At 50.2% G+C, this 21,787-nt stretch overlaps 1 protein-coding gene across 6 annotated transcripts in view; it reads left to right on the forward strand.

The window, feature by feature from the left end:
• Positions 1-21,787, forward strand: part of FAM163A (family with sequence similarity 163 member A) — an 84,151-nt gene that overhangs the window by 43,961 nt on the left and 18,403 nt on the right. The window contains exon 1 of one of the 6 annotated variants that reach the window (XM_039483314.1): positions 2,450-2,590. The exons of the other annotated variants lie outside the window; for them this stretch is intronic. The gene's annotated coding sequence lies outside the window, so the exon portion shown is untranslated. Of the gene's footprint in view, positions 1-2,449; positions 2,591-21,787 lie in introns of those variants that run through there. 6 annotated transcript variants of the gene reach the window in all.

A 21,787-nucleotide genomic window follows, 5' to 3' on the forward strand; every position in this document is an offset into this window, starting at 1 on the left:
ACTCAATGCCTGTGGTAATGATTCTCCATACTGGGATGAGTAGGGCTGGATACTATTTAGTGGCCTGATACTGCAAGCACAGTGCAAAGTGTCCTCAGTGACCATTACCTTCAGTGGGGTTTGAAGATGCTTTTCTGCTTGCAGGGTCGAGCTCTAGGTGCACAGCTATGTATGCACAATCCCCTGCTCAAGAGCCAGGAGCTGCAGAAGGAACTAGCCCCTGAGGGGTAGTGAAGGTCAGTGAGAGGATCAAAAAATGTTGAGGAGGGAAGTTCAAGAGCAGGGGGGCTGATGAATTTCCTCATGCTACAATGCATGGCTGGGAGGGAAAGGAGTGGCAATGAGAGCGTGTGCTGAGAGCTGGAGGGGAGAGGATGCTTAGTGGACCATGTCATGTTGTAAGCCCATGCAGATCACAGCTAGAACTTAGCCTTGAGTTCTGCTATCTTGACAAAAAACTACAAGTGCTTCTGAACATTCTCCTGTATCCCAGCCTGTACCAAGCACGTGCAGAAGCCTGATTCTCTGAATTACCTTCCATGAGCTCTAGCAAAGCTTTCAGTATCTGGTTGGCTGGACTAATGCAAGCCTCCTGAAATCTGGCAGCTGAGATTCTCGGCTGGAGGCCATCATCTGTTCCCTGTCTCTTGGTCATGCTGCAAGAGCTTTGGGGGGAGGACAGGTGGACTTGAGAGGACAAGCTGGGGAAGAGAATAAAGTGAAGCTGGGACATGCACCAATCAGCTTTATTGTGGAGTAGAGTTATTGGATCCGATCGGAAGATAAAGATTCAGATCCTCAGCTGATGTAAGTTGGGGGAGCTCTGTTGAAACCTGGCCCATACTTCCTATTTTTTTGTAGGCTGTCTTATGTTTAACCAGTCTCAGTTAAGCAATTGTGTAATGATTACAGCATGGAAGGGGTCTCATCTAGTGAGAGTTGTACAGAACCAAGCTCCCAGTACAGGCCCTGAGTCACTATTGTAGTAGTCTGGTTTTTACCCCGGTATAAATCTATTGACTTCAGTGGTTACCCTGGTGAAATCTGGAGTAACACAGCAGTGTCTCGGACCCCAGATATTCCTTATTTATTTGGATTTATGTCCCCGCAAAAAGAGGTGTCTAGACAAAGCTCTGGGCACCCTTGAAACAAGACCAAAATAAACAGCATCTTGTCCTCTACCAACCAACCTCACTCAACCCCATCACAAAACATAAAATGATGGGATGCTAGGCAAAATCAGCCAGAGATCAGTCAGACAATTCTCAAAATACAAATGAGGAAAATACATGGAAATCCACTGTTTGCATATCTTGGAATAACTTGCCCCAAATCCATCAAGGTCTGCAATGTCTCTGTAGACAATAGCAGAGATGAATTTAGCTATTTGTCCTAGAATCTCCGCTGTCTTTGTAATGTTTTAAATGTTGCTATATTATGTTTTCTAAATGTCTTGTGTATTACTGGGCCATGTGCGCACACAGCCTGAACTCCCAGTGTGCTGACCTCATCCCCCAGAGGTCCATGTGAGCAGCTCCGATTGCAGGATTGGGCCCCTAGAGAGCAGATTGGCCTTGTGCACTCACGGGTGAAATGACTGAGATGCACTAGCTGGGCTGAGAAGCTCAGTTCAAAGACAACTATCCCGATTTTATCTTTTCTAAATTCAAGAGCTTTTTCTAGGTATTTCCTCTTTAGTCTTGTTTACAAGCAGGCTCATGGGCTCCTCAGGTTACCCAAACACAGCAACACCCAATGCTGTCATAGAACAAAAAATCCTAGTTAACCAAAGGGCTAGACACGGTATTGGAAACCTCAATGGTGTAAGATCCTTAAAATCTCTATAGAGAGTAAACTGTTGTTCACAAAAAACATGATTGCATGCAACTAAAAACTTGTCCTCAATAAAAATCAAAGATTGATTCTGCACCCAAAAAAAAAAAGCCTTAAAATGCCAGCTGGGTGTGTGTTTATAATAAATTCTAAGTGATAGAGGCAAAATACATTTCCAGAAATTGCTTTGCCTTTTCATATTGCTGAAATGCTATGACTAAAACTTGAAATGAAGCAATATTTTACTGGCACTGCTAGTGTGTGTGCGTTGCATCCTTTCTAAAAATCTATTAAAATAGGCAGATTGGCCTGAAATTGGTAGATCAGGGACCAAGGCATGCTAATTAACAGATGGTCTTCAGTTGGAAGGAGCTGCAGATACCACTGAGGAGAGGGAAATGGTGAAAAGGAACGTAGAAGGATTGCAGACCAAAAATAATTGAAACAGATTTGGCTTGGAAAAGTGCAGGCTGATGTATCATGGGAAAATAATTGGAAACACATGCCCTCAGTGGGAGGGGTAAACCTGCCAATCTGCGATACTGAAAGAGATGATGGTCCAACTTTCAGAAGAGCTCAGGAGATCCGATTTTCCAAAGTGCTCAGCACCCTGCAGCTCCCATGTGACACCAAAGGCCAGGATTTCAAAGGAGATCAGTTTCCAACATGCTGAGTGGCCTTGACAATTCTGGCTCTAGAGGTGGAAGTGAACAACAAATTGGGCATGAGTTTGCAGTGTGATATGGCAGCAATAAAGGTTGGTGGAATTTTTTTTAAGTAGCTTATTGCCACTTCCCTAGTTATTAATGCCTTTTTCTGTGATAAGGCAACTCTTCATTGTAAGGGAGGTGGACTGACTGGCTCTGATTTCTTGGATTAATGAGCTCATCTTTCATTTCTAGACACAGAAGACCAAATTAATCCATGGAGTTACCCCAGGAATGAGTTTGGCCCATATTGTCAAATGTGCATGAGGTCAAAAATGCAATGAGTTTGAGGGATCTCAGCCTAGCCTGCAATGGATGTATTGCACAACTATTGCCATGGGCCGATAAGCAGGGCAGCTCCAGGACTGCAGTAGCAGCAGGGCGGGAATATTTGGTTGTAAAGCTTGCCCAGGCTTGTGTGTGTGCACCTAGCCAGTAGCATGAACTCCTTACCTTCATGAGCAGCCCTTTCATCTTTCTCCAGCCAAAACGAGGGTCCAGCTTCTACTTGCATGAGTGCATTAACTCACCAACTCCATGCTCCAACTCAGGCTAATTCTTTCTTAGCAGCTGGGTCGGCAGACCCAGTAACCTCCCTGTAGTCTCAGCCCAGAGATGACCTCATCACGGTCTAAGCACCGCTGGATCAGCGAGGTGCTGTCCGTGTCCTGTTGTTTGCCTCTGTAATCTGTTTTGAAAAGGCAGCCCCGATGCTGTTTTTCCCCCCCAATTAGGCCAGTTAGACGATTCTGGAAAGACAGCGACTGGGCTAATTTAGCAGGCAGACATTTCATTGAATTAGCAAATGCATCAGCGAGTGAGCCTGGAACTGCGGTACATGTGCTGGGGTGGAGTTCACCAGTGCAGGAATGGAGGGGGTTGGGTGACGTCGACTTGAGCTTATTTAATATTCTTATTAGCGACAATCTGCAACGAAGGAAAATACGTGAGCTGAAAACAGACAACAGGCTTGACCTCCGCTGTCCCCAGTCTGGTTTAAATCAATGGGAGGCTAGCATGAATAAAGACGGGGGCTCTAGTCTGTACTGAGGAATTGGAAAACTGACCCCTCATTCAGGGGCAGCAGGTTTGTATGATTTTTGGTGGTGCCCAGAACGGGTCCAAGTCCCCCTCCGCCCCCCCCCACACCTGCCTATGGCTCTGTGAGGGAGTTTGGGTGCAGGACGGGGTTTGGGGTGCAGGCTCTGGAAGAAAGTTTGGGTGTGGGAGGGGTGCGGGCTCTGGGAGGGAGTTTGGGTGCTGCGTGTGGGCTCTGGGCTGGGATGGGGGTTGGGGTGCAGGAGGGAGTGGGGGAGGGTTCTGGGAGGGGGTTTGGGGTACAGCAGGCAGGCTGCCCCAGGGCTTGGATGGTGGGGGCAGAGAGCACTCTCCTCGCCAACAGCAGCAATCTCTGGGGGACCCTGGCCTTCCCAGCATGACACTCACCCAAGCCTCCCCACCCCACCCCCCGGCTGCTGCTCAGGAGGTCCAGCCAGGATAAGCCCCACTCGGAGTCGACTGTTGGGAGGAGAGGGGGCTGCCATGCGCCTCCTCCCTCCGCAGGTGCAGCAGCCGCCTCAGCCTGCCCCTGGTGACGCTCCCTTGTAGCTGGCAGCGGCCGGCGAAGGAGTGTAGTGCAGAGCTGCAGGGGGCAGCCACCCATTGCCCAGGGCAGGCAGGGATGCTGGGGGAGGTGTGCGGGGGCAGCAGGTGGGGCCGGAGGAGAGACCCAGCCCCGACCATTGGTGGAGCAGGCCCCCTCTGGCACTGAATTTGCTGGAGCCTGGGCACCATGGGCCCATACAACTGCCGCCCCTGCTCTCATTGTTACTCCTGAGAGGAGAGATGGCCTAGTGGTTTGGCACTAGACTGGGACTCAGAAGCTCTGGGTTCAGTTTCTGGCTCTCCCACAGACTGCGCGTGTGACCTTGGGACGTCCTATGGGGCCAGAATTTCAAGTGTTCAGAACCCAGCAGCTGCTACTGTGATACTTGGGGCAGATTTGTATGCACCTGGAGGATCTCTTGGGGAATCTGGCCTTTTGCTTCTCTCCGCCTTGGTTTTCCAAGTGGGGATCTGACATCGTTTATCTCTTTTGTTTGCAAGCTGTTGAGGGCAGGGGACTCTCTTACTATGTGCATGTACAGTTCTTAGCACAGTGGAGCCTGATCTCCAGTTTAGGGGGGGGTGTCTCTAAACCACTACGCCAATACTACTCAATTTCTAGGACCACCCCCACCTGCTCAGTTCCTTTGGCATCACTTCCTCCTCAAAAGGATGCCCAAGCGCCACTGCCTTTTTTTTATAATAGGAGATATACCAATCTCCTAGAACTGGAAGGGACCTTGAAAGGTCATCAAGTCCAGCCCCCTGCCTTCACTAGCAGGACCAAGTACTGATTTTTGCCCCAGATCCCTAAGTGGCCCCCTCAAGGATTGAACTCACAACCCTGGGTTTAGCAGGCCAATGCTCAAACCACTGAGCTATCCCTCCCCCCATGCCTTGCAACCAGCTGTAGGGTGACCAGACGTCCTGATTTTATCAGGACTGTCCCGATATTTTCTTGTTTGTCCCGTGTTCCGACTGATGTTCGGTCAGGACACGAATTGTCCCGATATTTTGCACTCCGGTGCACAGGCGGAGGAGGAGGCTCATGCCCCCAACTCAGCCCTGGCCCTGCCCTGTCTCCGCCCCCTCCCTGCCCCATTGGATCCCTCCCCAAATCCCTGCCCTGGCCCCGCCTCTTCCCCAAGCACGCCGCATTCCTCCTGCTTCTCCCCCCTCCCTCTCAGGCTTGCGCGAATCAGCTGTATGGCGGCGCAAGTGCTGGGAGGGAGGGGGAGAAGCAGGACACGGCAGTCTGCTCAGGGGAGCCAGAGGTGAGCTGGTGTGGGGTGGGGCAGAGAGCTGCCACTGAGTGCTCAGCCCCCACCAACTTTTTTCTATGCTCCAGCGGCTCTTCTTTTGCTCCACCAGCGAACCCCCCCGCTCCCCTCCCCCATGTCACAATATTTCATGTCTCTCATCTGGTCACTCTAACCAGCTGCTGTGGCCCAAGTATTGCTGGTTAATGCCCCTTGCTCCTGGCTGCTCTTATGCCGCCTTTGTGTGATGTTTCCTTTATTGTAGCAGCTGTGGAGTGCAGCAGAGCTGTCTGAATGGTGCATTTCTCAAATTAAATGGGGGTGTAAGTAGCAATTGCACTTGGCTTCAGCCAACAGGCACGACTTGCCAAGCCTGCCTAGGAGCGTTGCCCAAAATGTGCGGGATTATTGCCTTCTGCTCGTGGCATGTTCATAGCTTGGCTGGATTCAGCGCCATGGGTGCGGGGAGGAGCCATCACCGAATGGCTGGTCACCATCCTCTTTCCACTCCTCCCTTCTGAGCAAAGGGGGTTGGCAGGGCCCTGCTGGTGCAGGGCTGGTCTTGCTTGTGAGCAAATCCCATCTGTATCTAGGGCTGCATGGACTAATCCAGCCTGTTCACGAAAGGCCTGAGCCTGGAACGGCTGGAGGCTGTAGCTCAGAAGTGAGATGCATTGAGAGCACTGTTGGAGTGGAGGCATTTGCACACAGGCTATGGCGTTAACAGCACAGGCCTGGACCTAGCTACATGCCCAGAGGTGTAGTCACACAGGGCCCAGCACTTCTGGGGTCTCTGCTGCCAGGCCTGTCCAGGGCTACACCCCAGAGCACAGGGAGGGTCAGTGGGATTATTGGCATGCAGGGGTAGGGCCTAAGAAAGTGGTCCTCACCCACTCGACTGCCAAATCTTCCTATCCTCCAACGGGATCCTGGATCGCAGCCCAGGGTACCATTCATCTGCGCACAGGACATTACAAAAGCTGGTCAGGGCCAGAACTATTGCCGGCCACTAAAGTCACTCTAAGACTTCTTAAAGGGACGGAAACCTGCAGGGCAAGTGCTATGATGACCCATCTCCTCCACTAAGGAGGCAGGTGCCCCAGGTTTGAAAAGGTCACTCCGCTGACATCGGAGCAGCGCACTGGAGAGGGGAGTCTGGCTTTGCTCAGAGAGGGGCATGGGCCTTGAAAGCCTTGACTAGAACAAGAGGAAGGAGGGGAGGGGCAGCAGCAGCAGCCGCCGCCGGTGGGTTCCTGTCCTGGCTGCAGGTGAGGGGGCCAGGTGGGTCCCTGGGCTGACCTCCCATTCCCAGCTTATGCATGGTGCTGCTGGACTCCGGTCCCACATGGCTTGGCCTGGTCCTTTTGAGGTGGCTGCTGTGGGAGTGGATTAGGCTCTGAGAGAGAAGGTAGAGGGAAAGCTAGTGAGCTGTGATGGAATGAGTCAGTGGGTGGGGTGGAACTGGGTAGTGAGAATGGGCAAGGGGGGAAAATGTAGGAGGGAATCTGTGAAGATAAATACCCATGAGGTGGAAACCCAGCTCACGGAGCGATGGGTAGTTCAAGATACAGGCTCCAGGACAGCTGGAGACAAGGAGGGGAAGGACACCTCCAAAATATGCTCTGGCACACGTCCTGTTGGCACCACATCACCTCAATAGCTTTGGATCTACAAGCGCAGACCCCTGTGCTGGCATGGAGCCTTACTGACTTCTATGTGGCACTGTCTGGGTGGGGAGATCTGCTTGCACAGAGCCCATTGCAGCATCAGGCCTTTGTGTGTATGTTGCTTCCTTCCCCCACCTTCCAGCCTTCATCTGTCTTGTCAATGGGTCTCAACCTTTTCCATACTGTGCCTCCTGGCTGTCTCTGGAAACAACTTCCAGGCATCCCCCCACCCCACCCCCGTCCCTCTCAATGACTCAGAGAGAAAGGGTGGCCACTGCCCCCCCCAAACATGCTCACACCCCTATGTTGAGAATGATTTAGGGTTTCCCTGTGTAGACAAGCCCTTAGGGTATGCAGCCTTATCTGTGATTGCAGCTACCTTTAATCTACTTGAGTTGTGATCAGACTCTGCGATTGCAGTATAGACAGCCCCCTGGACTGCAAGGTATTTGGAGCAGGGATGTGTGTCTGCAAAGCACCTCGCACATGTTGGGCAATGCAAGATAAGCATGCCTAGCAGGAAAGATTCTGGAACAAGAGTGCTAGCTGCTGCATTGCTGGAGGATCTGGTAGGTGGAAAAGCATAGAGGCTGCTAGTCCACGTTTTACTGATATATCTGCGTAAACAGAGTCTCTTTTGTCCATAAACCAAGCACGTACGGATGAGAACACACAGGGAGCAGACATGGGCAGGACAAGAGGCCACGGTTTGGTAGTTCTTTCTGACCTGAGCCACACTGGTTTGAGTTAAGCACTAGCCTATCTGTAGCCCGCTAATCCTTCAAGGAACAAAGCTTGGGCAATGTTAACACCAGGGCTGGGTTTTTGTCCCAGCTGAAGAGGGAAGGCGATGGTCCTGTGGCTAATGCATGGGCCTGGGGGTTGGGTGATCTTGACTTTATTCCTGGCTTCACTCCAGGTTTTCTGGGTGACCCTGGGCAAGCCCAAGCCTTTGTGTGTGTCTACATCCCCTTACATAAAAAGGGGATAATGCATCTCACCCACCTTACAGGGGTGTTGCAAGATCAAATGCATTAATAGCTGCAAAGCATGGTGAGGCCTGGATGAGAGGTGCTGCGTAAATGCAAACATCATCCTCATCTGATTGAAATGGGTCCGGCCTTCGCCCCATTCTTGATCTCTGACGCTTGGGGGGTGGGGGTTGTGGATGGGTGAGTAGGTACGATGGTAACAGCAGAAAAAGCTGCAGCGAAAGGCTTGCTATTTGGGAGGCTGATGGGGCCTGATTCACCGTTACCTAATACAAATGCAAAGCGGAGTGTAACCGGGTCCTTTCCTGGCCTGCCTTTCCCGCTGCTCTGGACTCCTTTAATAAAGCACCTTCAGGCCTCTCTTTTTGCAGCACCCGTGGTCTTTATTTATATCTAGTACCCACCACCAGCAACACTATATACAAAGTTTACAAGGCTTTGGTCTCCTCTTTACAGGGGTGCTCCCATATCTCTGGAGACTACCCCTTCCCTAGCCAATCCCCCCTTTTGCACTGGCTGCCAGCCAGCCTTTATAGCTCTTCTCTGAGCAGGCCCACAGGTGCAGCCAGTTCCTGAGGCCAGGCACCAGCCTTCTCCCCAGCCCCAATCTATTTTTGATTGAGGCTGGCTGAGCAGGGGCTAATTAGGTGCTTGTGCACCAGCACCCTGCTACATACCTCCCCCCTTAAGCTGGTGCCAGGCCCGGCCTCCCTCGGCCTCGTCTTCCATGGCCCGGGATCTTATTCAGTTGTTGCGCCCCCTTCCCAGCTGAGGGGTCCCCTGTAACAACCCCTTGGGGTGTTTGCACTCCCCAGCGGCAAAAGGCACATTCGGTTGGGGGTGAGGCACCCCACCGGTCTATGCTTACCCAGAGGTCCTCACACCATTCACAGGGCTGGGCTGGCCGCGCCAGAGGCTGCCCTTCCCTTTCCAACGGGGGTGATAGCTCAGAGCCCACTGCCCCAAGTCGGCCCCCTTCCTCTGGTCCAGGTTCTCTGTCCCTTTGTTGCTGGGCCTCCCCCTGCAGAACACGCTCTACATCCCCGAGGGCTCCCTCCCCCAGGTGGTCCTGCCCGGGGAGCTCCCTGGGCTCCTCAGACATACCCTCTTGCTTATTCTCCTGGCTTTGTTGTCTAGGCTGTTTTATGCTTCCCCCCGGAGGTTGTGGGGCCTTCCTTTGCTCCTGGTTCACCTCCGCCGGGGCCTTGCTCTCCATTTCTAGGGTTCTTTTTCTCCTCCTCCTGGGTTGCTTCCCCCCGGCCGCCTTTCCCTTTAGGGGAAAGTGCCAGTCCTGCCCTAGGACCACGGGGTACGCTAACCCTTCAATTACCCCCCCCCCCGTTTCCAGGTAAACCGCCCATCTACTTCTAGGGGTACCTGGGCCACGGGACAACATTTTCTATCCCCATGGATGCAGTCAACCCACATCCGTCCCCCAGGGATAAGCCAGTGCGGCTTTACTACTCGCCGCTGTACAAAGGAGCGGGCGGAGGCCGTGTCCACCAGACCCCTCTGGGCCCTTCTCCCTACCCGCACCGGGATGGTGGCCAACCCACGCCTCCTTTCCCCTGCCACAGTCCTAGTCCATCCACAAAAGTCCGCCGCTCCGCACTCCATCACCGGGCAGTCCCGACTTTTGTGTCCCGGCTGACCACATCGCCAGCACACGAACTGCCCCGGGCGGCTAGGGGTCCCCTTGGACTCCTCCCGTCGCCGGTCCGGCGGTTTCCCCCCGCTGTGTTCCCGGGGTTTCCTGCTCCCTTCTGGGCCTCACAGGACTCGGTGCTCCCCCACCGGGAAGTCCGCCTCTGCATACTCTTCGGTCCTTTGCACGGCCGCTTCCAGCGTGGCCGGCTGATGTCGCCGCACCCACACCCACACGCCATCAGGGAGGCCCTGCAGGAACTGTTCCAGGACCACTTGGTCCACTATCTGGCCCACAGTGTGGGCATCGGGCCTCAACCAGCGGGTTGCCCAGTCCATTAGTCTTTGTGCAAAGGCCCGGGGTCGTACACGCCCTGTCCATCGGGCTGCCCGAAGCTTCTGCCAGTACTTCTCGACCGACAACCCGAGGCGATCTAAGATGGCCGCTTTTACAGCCTCATAATCCCTGGCTTGGGTCTCTGTCAGGGCCATGTACGCGGCCTGTGCCTCCCCGGTGAGATAAGGGCCGAGCCGTAGGGCCCAGGTGGTCCGATCCCATCCGGCTCCCAGGGCCACCCGCTCAAAGGTGCCCAAAAAGGCATCGGCGGGGGCCATCTTACACAGGCTAAGGCCTGGAGTCCGGGCACCATCCCCCACCACAGCAGGACTCACCAAACGCTGGAGGAGCTGCTGCTATACCGCCGACTGCTCCTTGATGAAATCCTGGAGGGCTTTCTGTTGCCCAGTTTGCCAGGTGAGGCGGGCCTGCCGCTCCACCTGGTGGGACTCCTTGAAAGACTGTAGTGTCTTCCCTAGTTCGGTCTGCTGCTCTGCGAGCCATTGCAGGGTGCCTTCCATGCTCAGGTTGCCACTCTGTGTCTATGGCACGGGTAAAGGATCCCGGACAAGCCCCCACATGTAACCGGGTCCTTTCCTGGCCTGCCTTCCCGCTGCTCTGGACTCCTTTAATAAAGCACCTTCAGGCCTCTCTTTTTGCAGCACCCGTGGTCTTTATTTATATCTAGTACCCACCACCAGCAACACTATATACAAAGTTTACAAGGCTTTGGTCTCCTCTTTACAGGGGTGCTCCCTTCTCTCTGGAGACTACCCCTTCCCTAGCCAATCCCCCCTTTTGCACTGGCTGCCAGCCAGCCTTTATAGCGCTTCTCTGAGCAGGCCCACAGGTGAAGCCAGTTCCTGAGGCCAGGCACCAGCCTTCTCCCCAGCCCCAATCTATTTCCCCTGATTGAGGCTGGCTGAGCAGGGGCTAATTAGGTGCTTGTGCACCAGCACCCTGCTACACGGAGGTAAAATGCTATTGCTGGTGTAAATGGCTGCACAAGGTACAGATGATGGGGGAATTGAGCTCAAAGAGTGGGAGTTCATTATTCAGTTGTTTTGACCTTTTGGTTTAGATCAAGCATAGAAGCCACTTAATATCTGATGTGTGATTGTCAGGGAAGGGTGGGGATGCCTCCTGCCCTGATGAGGGGATGGACTTGGTGGTGGAACCAGACTCTCATCTTTAGGATATCCCAGTGAGGATGCCGAGAAGCAGACTGGCAGGCGCTCAGTGAACACCAATAACCTAACATAACACAAGCTCAGGCAACAGGGTGGCTGACAGATGCAGTTCATCTTCATGTTCCCGTAGGATCCTGAAATTGGTGCGTGGGTGTTTTATATGTTGCACTAGGGCATAGCCAATTACAGGCGGACACTAGACTGTTAGTGGCATAACATGGGTGTCAGGAAAGTGATCTTATCTCTCACGCACGCCGCCAGTACAGCAGAGCCACACCTTTTAGGCAGATACATGCAATGATACTTTCTTGCCATGTTAGTAAAACTAGCCGTGAGGCTATACAAGGTTATATGGGGTGGTGAAAGCACTCTGTTCCATTTTTACCATCCACTGAGAATTCCTATGGGGTGGAAGATCTGCACATTATTAATAAGGGATCAAAGATACTGATTAGAGCAGTGCTCTATTGATCATCGACCGTTTTTTGACTAATATCATAAAATGGATTTTACAAATGTAGTTTGCTGAAGGCCAGTGGAATATTTCATAGGCACTGGTATTGTAGCCATCCATCCCTTGGGCAGACATGGCTAGTATCTAGCCCTCTCAAATAAAGACAATTTGCATTTATGCAGGGTGGCGCTTTAAAGCCAAGGAACCTGTGCTGAGCTCTAGGTAATCTAATTCTGTGTATTCAAACCCAAATGGAAACGCCCTCATGCAGCGGTACCAAACAACCAGCCTCTGAAGTGTATTGCCGTAACATGCTTCTTCCTTCCCCCCCCCCCCCCAACCACTGGGATTTGTTTTATGTTTCCTTTAGCACCAACCTGTGCTCATTTTTAATCCTGGGTGTTAATGGGACTGCTGGCAAGAAGGTGGATTGCTCCCAGGAAGAAGGGTAGCGGGGATTGGGTTCATTGCCTGTAGGCATTCTGAGGCAGGGGCTGTGTCTTCTAAGTGCTGGATGCTATATGTAATGTACTTCATAAATATTAATGACTTGGCTTCATGACACTCATTAGATGGGTAAATATTACTATTCTCATTTTATGAATGGGGAAATTGAGGAACCAGCGAGGTTGCCTAGGATTACACAGGACTTTTCTATAGTGCTGTCGATAGATTGCAGCTCCCCCTGTTGCTGATCCAAACTCTAGTCACAAGGCTCTCCTTCCATAATAGCAAAAATAAATGTAGTTTGTAGAGAAAAGTTGGGTTTATTAAAGTAGCTTGGTTGTTACAAATCAAAGGACCAGATTCGGATCTTGGTTTCACATGGGTGTAACAGATCAAAATCTGATCTGTTGTGATTTTTTTTTTGGACATTTTTACTATGACTTTCTTCCAAATTTTGCTCTTAGCATTGCGCCTCTGGCTAGGCATCAGGCTAGAGGGACCAGTGAACTTTTCTGTTAAAGCATCTCTTATGGTCAGAACTGCTCGTGGTTAACATAGGTAGGGGTGATCTTGTGTGAAATGAAAATGGAGGGACAAACCAAGTTTTATGTCAGTTGCAAAATGAGATCTGACTATAAATGTTGTTGGCAATATGGGCTTGATACAAAGCCCATCAATGGATGGACTGACATGAACTTCAGTGAGCTGTAGATCAAGCCCCCATCCCCAATTAAAAAGTTCATCTCTATTCAGCAAAGCCCTTAGAACAGGTGTCGAACTCCCACTGACTTTGGTGGGGCTCAGGGACTTGATTAACGTGCTTTGCTGAATGAGGGCTCATGTCTCTCTGACTGAGTGAATATTGCCACAACACCGCAGCCCAAGGTAGCGTCATCACTTGGGGATATAGTAGCACAGGCGTGCTTTAAATAATGAGCAAAGACCTGGTCCCAGCCCCAAGAGCTCAGGTTGGCCCTTGTTGAGATAAAAAGTGAGGGAAAGGGGGTGGATGGGAGAAAGGAGTAGGTGGTTTGATGGTAAAATGCACATCAGGCTGGCTCCTGGGTTTGCAGGGTTTGTAGGCGTTGCAGAGTGTGAAGGAGCAAAAATTCTGCTTGATTTCCTCCTCCTCCCCCCAAACCACTGTTGTAAGACAGTGCTGACAATGCTGACTGTTGGCAAAACTTGTATCGACTTGCAAACTGTGCAAATTTGATATGGACGTCATTGAAGGAGAATAAATATAGAACATTGAGATGTTTTTAATTTACAGAGTCGCTTTTCAGGCCATAATTTCACATTGAGCCGTGGCATCAATTAAAGCAAATGTATCTCTGCACCAAGTGGCTTTGCACGTAGTTTAACACAGTCCCTATCCTTCGCCAAGGATTGTGTGTCTACCTCAGTTCCCTTCTTCCTCACCTCCCTGAAAAACATTACACTACTGTATCATCGTGCTAATTGCTTCCAGAAAGCCAGTGAAAGCTCAATGACACGTCAAGTAACTGTGCGCAAGCCCCAAAGTTTCTATCAATCTATAATGGTAATTTGAATCACTGCTTCTATCTGTATTGCATCTAAAAGACCCTTTCATCTGCTCTTGAACTGAAACCACCTCTGGTGTGGAATGCAGCAGCAGCTGAACAGCCCACAGTAATGTGACAACAGTTTGACAGGAATTTTTAAAAGACTAATACTGTATAGTTGAAATAAAAGGGGACAAGGTCACTGCCCCACTTGGAATAGGACCAGAACATCCTTTCTTTTGCAAAAAAGTGCCTGACTACTTGTCATAAGTTCAGGCTGGCCCAGCTGACGAGATGAAGGGGGAGGCAAAGGTGACTGTATGTTTGTGGCTGCTAGATTCTAGGGCTGACCAGGTACCAGTCTAATCTCTGTCATCAATTAGAGCAGCCTGAAGGCTGCTTTGATTTATACCTGGCTCCTGATGATTCCAAGGGGGCTTTTCCAGCCTCTAGGAATAGCTGGCCACACTCCCGATGCCAGGGTAGGTGATAACATACTGCTGCTGCTTTTGGCTCTCTAGACCACAGGGAGATTTCCCTTACGCAAGAGGAATCCGCAGGTACCCTGTTGAGCTGGCTTTTCTGCAGCTGGAGCAGAGTGCAGAATTCGGCCCTTGGTCTCTTCTTGCCACTAGCTTAGTCTGTGACCATCGATCAAATCCCTTAACTCTCTCTGCCTCAGTTTCCCTATCTGTACAATGGGGACAGGGATGCTACCCACCTTTGCCAAGTGCTTTGAAGTTGATGGCTTGAACGGGTCTGGATGTGCAAAGGAGAACCTTCACTGGATCAAAATAAATAAAATCAGTTCAATTTCTTCCATTTACACTGATCTCAAGGACAGAGGGACTACTGCAAGATTAGGCACACATCAGATTAACACTTTGGTTAAGATTGGCTGGCAGAGCAAACAAGCCAAGGCATCGATCTCTGTGTGTGTATTGTTTGTTCAGCAATGCAATCAGTCTCTTCTCCTTAAAGAGGATGTGTCTGTCTTTAAATCGCTGGAACTAAAGCAATGTGACGCTAGGTAGTTTTTTCCCTCTCAGAGTTTTAACAAAGCATAATCCTCTGTACTAAAGGGCTTTTTCTTGATCCAAAAGTCTCTGTTCGAGTCAAATGTTTTGCCACAGATACCTTATCTCAAATCAAAAGAGAGCATCCCAAATGCATCTATACTGTGTATTTATTGACCTACATACTGGCTGAATTGAAGGACATGTTAAGTTACCTCTCTTTCCTTAGCAAGCCAAGTGCAAAGTAGTAGAGTTCTAAAGCAACGATCAGTTTGTAGGGTGTTAGACCAAAGGTCAAATATTTACCATTTGCTTATCATCCCAGCTGCTCCCCCTGCACGGAGCTGCTTTCCGCATACACGTACACAAGATACCCAGGGGAAGGGGGTCAGACAGATGCATCCTGATTACCCCTAGAAAGGAATTTAGAAAATGCATAGGCTAGCAGAATGTATGCACGTTAAGTTGTTTGTTACTGGGTATAAAAAGGCCTGCTCTGTGCTTGTAAGGTGTGCCTCTCCCTCTGGCATGAGGGGAGCACCCGCTCAGCTGACTGACAAATAAAGGATCTGGTATCCGTCTTCTTGTCTTCCGTGCCTCCTTGGGGTAATTGGGTAAGCTCCAGGGGGAAACGAGCCCGTTTGGCTAACATAGGGCAAGGGCTGTTCTTCAATATCTAGTGTTGGAAGTATTTCCCCTTTCTGAAACGAGGGTGGGGGTGGGTGTTTGGCAGCAGAAGTGACTGTTTCTGCAGTCAGTGAGGACCACAAAACATGTGAGAGCCCCAAGTTAAACTGTGGAAGCCCCCCTCTTTTTTTTTTTTTGCCCCATGGTTGCATCTGTTTGCACCAGAATGTGACCGGGGTCTCCATTTTTCTCTTCTGGAATACATGTGACATGACTCTCCGTGCTGCTGGAAGGCACTGGGCATCTCTGAGCACACACGGCTAAGCAGAACTTCTTGCTGGCTTGTCAGTGTGTCTAGCTACAGGCACCCCCTGTAGGAATGTGTAGAGTTCACGTTTCCTTACATTCAGCCCACTCATTAGAACCATGGGCCAATTCATCCATCGCACCAATAGCGTCTCTTGAGTGCCGCCACCCTAGCAAGATCAAAATTGGAGACAAAGTGCTCTCAGGAGAGCTCCCGTTGTCATCAGCAGGAATTGGGGGGTAAGGGGAGCATGATCTGGCCAGTCTTGTCTTACTGCACCTGGGTCAGTAAGTCAATGGCAAATGAGCTAGTTTTAGAACGGGGCCAGGTGTCAGCTCTGTGATCTAATGGGCTTGCTTGGGTTCACTGGACCTACCACACCCAATTTCAGAAGCTTCTGGATGTGGAGTGCTTAATCTGCCTAGCAACAGGCACAACTCACTCCTACCACCCCACCCCCCCATTGGTCTCTTAAAGAGATCTCCCTATTAGGCACGTGTTTTCTGGGAATGTGGGAGAGAGCCCGCCATCTTTCTAGAACAGCTGCAAGTGGCCAATGCCTGTCCAGTCTCTGAAGATACATTCTCTTAACCCTGTTTGGTCCATCTCTGGGGCCTTCTTCTTGAATTTAATTTCTTTTCTTCAGAGTTTTGTCATTACACCCACAGAAGGGCAGAGTCCTAAAGGGCCCCTATGGCCCAGCGTGGGACATCTGAAATGCTGTAGGTAGTTCTAGAAAGTGCTTCTGATTCAGAACTGATTATGTAAATGTATAGATCTCAAGATCAGAAGGGAACCATTATGATCTTGTAGTCCCACGTGCTGAAATAATGCAGGCCAGAGATTTTTTTTACACAGCGATTCCTGGGTTCATGGCTGTACTCCTGCTTCACCATCTTCCCACCCCTCCCTCAGCATTATCATCCTGTTTGTACATCCCAGCCAGCCATACTGTTGCATGTGACATGAGCATCGGGTGGTGATGCGCGCGCACACACAACCTGAAAAAGTGTTGTCTTTTTAATCCCGTTGCTGGACAAGCCATGGTAATGGGGGCAGTCCCGTGCCCTTTGGGAAGGCTGTCCTCACTGGAGCCCTGGGAACTTTTTGAGAGCTACAACTGCAGAGGATCAATCTTTTGTCTTGCGCACCCTTTTTTCCCTTGGAACTCGTAAAAGAATCTAGAATGACTTGTGTAATTCTACAGCCGTGCGTGTATGCGTGAGCACAGCTGGAGAGTAGCGAAGATGTTTTAGTCTGTTTTTACAAGGCCACGTGATCTATTAAATGTTTAGACTGTAATGCATTTCTTTCAGGGAGCAGGCAATGAATTTCTGTACTCACCCTTCCCAGAAGGTGCGGCTTCTGATGAGAAGGGATAAAACTTTATTTTTTAAAATACAGCAGTATCAAAAAGGAAAATAGGAAAAAGGTCCATCAATGGCAATTAGCCAGGATGGGCAGGGATGGGGTCTCTGTTTGCCAGAAGCTGGGAATGGGCGACAGGGGATGGATCACTTGATGATTACCTGTTCTGTTCGTTCCCTCTGGGGCGCCTGGCATTGGCCACTGTCGGAAGACAGAATACTGGGCTAGATGGCCGTTCTTATGTTCTTATGAATTGATGCCCTAACTCAGCAAAGCACATATTTAACTTCATGCCTGTAATTAGATGCTTTTCTGGGTCAGAGCCTTTGTGAAAAGCTGGTGAAAAGTGCTAGCCTGTGTCAGCCCTGGACCCATGGGGCTACTCTTGGGGCCAAATCTGACACCCGTTAACATCAGTTGCAAAACCCCAGCCGATGGCCTCATGGCTGAGCCCACAATCCACAGAAGAGATGCAGCTTGGGAAGCAGCTGAGCAAGAGTGAGTCTTCCACACCGCCTTGCCAGCGTGCCTCTGCTTTGGCTTGAGGGCAGAGGGCAGCCTCTGGGAGTCTGAGGGGCTTGCCGTTTCTGTGGCCTGCTCTGGCCTCGGCCTCTCTTCAGTGGCTGCCAACAAGGGAGCTGATTCTTGGGAGCTGTGAGTTTGGGGTCCTGGACACCTGTCCTCCAGGAGGTGGGCTGAGCTCACCAAGTCAGGGTGCTGAGGCCACTGAGATTTTGCTAACATAACAGGGCTCAAGAGGGTAAGAGTAGTTGGAATTCTTCCAATCCAAAACTCTCGGGTCAGTAGCTCATTGAACCAAAGTCTTGCTGTGACGTTCCCCCTGGTGTTATCTGAACCAGTGATCTGCTAGGTCACTCCAGTCCTCGACTCTGGGAACGAGCCTTACCCTGCTCTGCTGGGAGAAGCCCCCACTTCCTGGGCTGTTCATGCACAGCCTCTAGCATGTAAGCTGCTCCCAGTTATGTAAGTGTGCACTTTTGGCCAGCCCCCACTTGGATTGTGCAACCAAATGACACTAGCCAATATCTCCGGTCCCAGACACAACCCTAGGAACCTCTGTCTTGCAGGGTCCAGTTATGCCCGCTGGATGCTTCAAGCTTATATGAGTTTGTCAATTTAACAAAGAAATGAATATGTACCAGGCTTGTTATCCCAAGGGGAGTCTCTGACATGCTTCAAACCAAACGCACTGCTTCAGGTAGAATAAACACATTTTATTAATTACAAAATATAGATTTTTTTTAAAGTGATTATAAGTCAAAGCACAAGAAGTCAGATTTGGTCAAATGAAATAAAAGCAAAACGCATTCTAAGCAGATCTTAACACTTTCAGTGTCCTTACAAACTTAGATGCTTCTCACCACAGGCTGACTGGTTGCTCTTCAGCCAGGTTGTCCCCTTTGATCAGCCTTTCAGTCGCTTGGTGGTGGCGTCTGTAGCTGGAGGTGGAAGAGAGAGAGAGCATTGCAAATGTCTCCCCCTTTTATCATGTCATTTCTTTCCTCTTGGCTTTGCCACCCCTCCCCTCCCCCCGCCCCTTTCAGAGTCAGGTGAGCATTACCTCATTGCAGTCCCAAACTGACCAAGGGAAGGGAGGTGACTCACTTGAGAGTCCAACAGATTCTTTGTTGCTGCCTAGGCCAGTGTCCTTTGTTCCTGTGAGGCTGGGCTGAGTTTGTCCCATACATGGCCTGATGAGGTGTCAACTGACCTTCTGCTCTTGGAGAGTTTTGCCTGGGCTTGTTTTAAGCCACGAGGACACATTTTCAGCCTTGTAACTATATACATGAAATTACAACCTATAACATTACTATAACAACAATGTTCAGGGCATCATGAGCCTTCTGAAGACACCTGACATGACAAACTTTGCACTGGATATTATACAATAACATGGCAGTGCAGGGTAAGCTCCCGAGATACAGAGTGTAACACTTGCTCAAGGATTCCCGTTGAGTTGGATCAAGTCCCAACTGCTTTGATTTGGGCCCAGTCATCTCCCCTCCCCTGGTTCAACGCAGCGCCAAGATACCAGAGCACCCCCTGGCTTCTGTGCCCTCCACTCCTTGTTTGTGGTGCGAGAACATTCTCTTTCCAGGATGTTAGGGATGGCCTGGAAAGCTGTTCCCCCTCTGCCCCCCCCCCTGTAATTCTCGCAGCCCGCCTTCTTGGTCTAACCCTCGGGATAATTGCAGACTGCTCTTATAGCTCTAAATCAAATCACTGCGCCCAGGGAATGAAGTTTTCTGGATGCAAACAGTTCCCTGCCTCATAATTCATGGCTCACTCAAAGGAGGTCACCAAAGGTCAAAGTCTGCCTTCTTCCAGCCACTGTCAGTAGCCCTCCCATATTAACAAAGCCCAGTGGGCTTTGATAACTTAATAGAAAGTTGTTCTGCCCCCATTTATACGTGGAAGGCACAGCTCGGGTATAAAAACACGGGAGCCTCGTGTCAGTCTGAGTTCTTAGCCCTTCTCTGGGTTGGGTGTGTTGACTGGATGATGGAAATATTGGTCCGTTGGGCTAGGAAGGTATTGGTTTGATTTTGGTGGAGTATTTTTTTGTTTGTAGGAAGAAATCCAATACTTAACATCCAGCCACTCCATTTTGGCACCTCACCATAACTTTCCAATCACTTGTGTGAACGGCCGGATACTTCAGAGTCTGTTTTGTTCTCTCAAAAATAATCTCTAAAAAGACAGTTAATTAACGAGATCTGTATTCCCTGAGAGTGATGTGTGGCTGTCTAGACAGATCAGCGCAGCATATTCCAGGCCTCCTCTGGCGCACTGTTCAGTGGGACGTGTTCCTGCTGGTTTGATGGCAAACTCCTTTCCTCTGTAGCAGCTGTGAGTTCCTTGGGGAAATGAATGTGCTACTGTAATTTGTATTAATCTCCTTGACTTGCTTACATCTCTCCCTCCTGAATTTCCGCCAGCTAGGGAGGCGCCTTCAGGGTTTCTTGTATTTGGCGTCTGAATGAGTTGTTGGAGAACAGATTTGCTAACATAACGTGGCTTTCCAGTGTGGTTAAACACAGCAGGGTAGCTGCTAGAGCAGAGTGGGAATTCGTCTTTTGTCGTGCACCCCGTCTCCTGCTTCTACAGAACATGAATGCTGAGCTGAAATCCTGCCCATCTCTCCAGAATCAACCCTTTCCAATCAACCCGCAAAGAAAGAGACACAGACTGAAGGATCCTAACTAGGGGCGGGGGAGAACAAAACCCATCCCCAAATTCAACAGAACCTCTTCTGTCCACTTGACGAAGTTCAGATCGTTTACTCCCCCGCAGGGCCGGCTTTAGGCCTATTCCACCAATTCCCCCAAATCGGGCCCTGTGCCTCAGTGGGCCCCGTGCCCAGTGAGAATCCCTTCCCTGGCTAGAGGCGCCTTTCTAGTTTTTACTCACCTGGTGGTGCTCCGGGTCTTCAGCGGTACTGCGGCAGCAGGTCCTTCGCTTGCTCTGGGTCTTTGGCGGTACTGCGGCAGCAGGTCCTTCGCTTGCTCTGGGTCTTTGGCGGTACTGCGGCAGCAGGTCCTTCGCTTGCTCTGGGTCTTTGGCGGTACTGCGGCAGTGGGTCCTTCAGTGCTGCTGAAGACCTGGAGCGAGTGAAGGACCCGCTGCTGAAGTGCCGTCGAAGACTCGGAGCACCGCTCGGTGAGTACAAGCCCCACGTGTTTTTTTTCACATGTGGGGGTTTTTTTGTGTTCCCTGCCGGGGCCCCATCGAAACGGTTTGAATTGGGCCCCGCACTTCCTAAAGCCGGCCCTGCCCCCCCCCCCCCCCCGTGCCTATTAGGTTCACTTATTCAGCTACTATCATTTCCAGCCAGGGGCAGGCAGTGGATATGGCAAAGGACTAATAGATTGTTCTTGTAGCATTTCCATATGAGTTTTCAGTTTAAAAGCATGTGGATAGTTCAGCTAAGGTTCTGATCAGCAGCTGAACTCTCAGGTGTTTATCCAAAATTGAGCTCTGAGCTTTTTGAGAGCCCCCCAACAGTAATGTATAACTCGCTGAGCTCCAAAGAGTTTGGAAGATCATAGGAATTTTCATGTCGGATTAGGCCAATAGTCCATAAGGAAATCTTCCTGGGCCACTAATCAAGTCTTGTTGGCTGTTCTGGACCAACCTTTTCCATTTCTGCTTTACCCTTCTAAAGATGGAATGACTGAGGTTCAGCACAGTATGTGGGGGAAAGACGTGCCACTGATTTCAATGATGACATTTTCAGTATTAAAAACAGGAGTACTTGTGGCACCTTAGAGACTAACACATTTATTTCAGCATAAGCTTTCGTGGGCTACAGCTCACTTCTTCGGATGCATAGAATGGAACACACAGACAGGAGATATTTATACATACAGAGAACATGAAAAGGTGGAAGTATGCATACCAACAGGAAGAGTCCAATCAATTGAGCTGAGCTATCATCAGCAGGAGAAAAAAAACTTTTAAAGTGATCATTGAGATGACCCATAGAAGGTGTGAGGAGAACTTAACATAGGGAAATAGATTCAATTAGTGTAATGACCCAACCATTCCCAGTCTCTGTTTAAACCTAAGTTAATTGTATCTAATTTGCATATTAATTCAAGTTCAGCAGTCTCTCTTTGGAGTCTGTTTTTGAAGTTTTTTTGTTGCAAAATTGCCACCTTCAAGTCCGTATTCAGTATTGTTCTCTTCCTCTCCCTATACAGCCCAAGCTTGCTTGTTTGATGCTGCTGTCCACTGAGCAGATGTTTTCTTTGACCTGTTGAAGTGACACCTAGATCTTTCCTGAG

The sequence above is a fragment of the Mauremys reevesii genome, linkage group 8, assembly GCF_016161935.1.
Source record: "Mauremys reevesii isolate NIE-2019 linkage group 8, ASM1616193v1, whole genome shotgun sequence".
In the NCBI taxonomy this organism is placed as follows: Eukaryota; Metazoa; Chordata; order Testudines; family Geoemydidae; genus Mauremys; species Mauremys reevesii.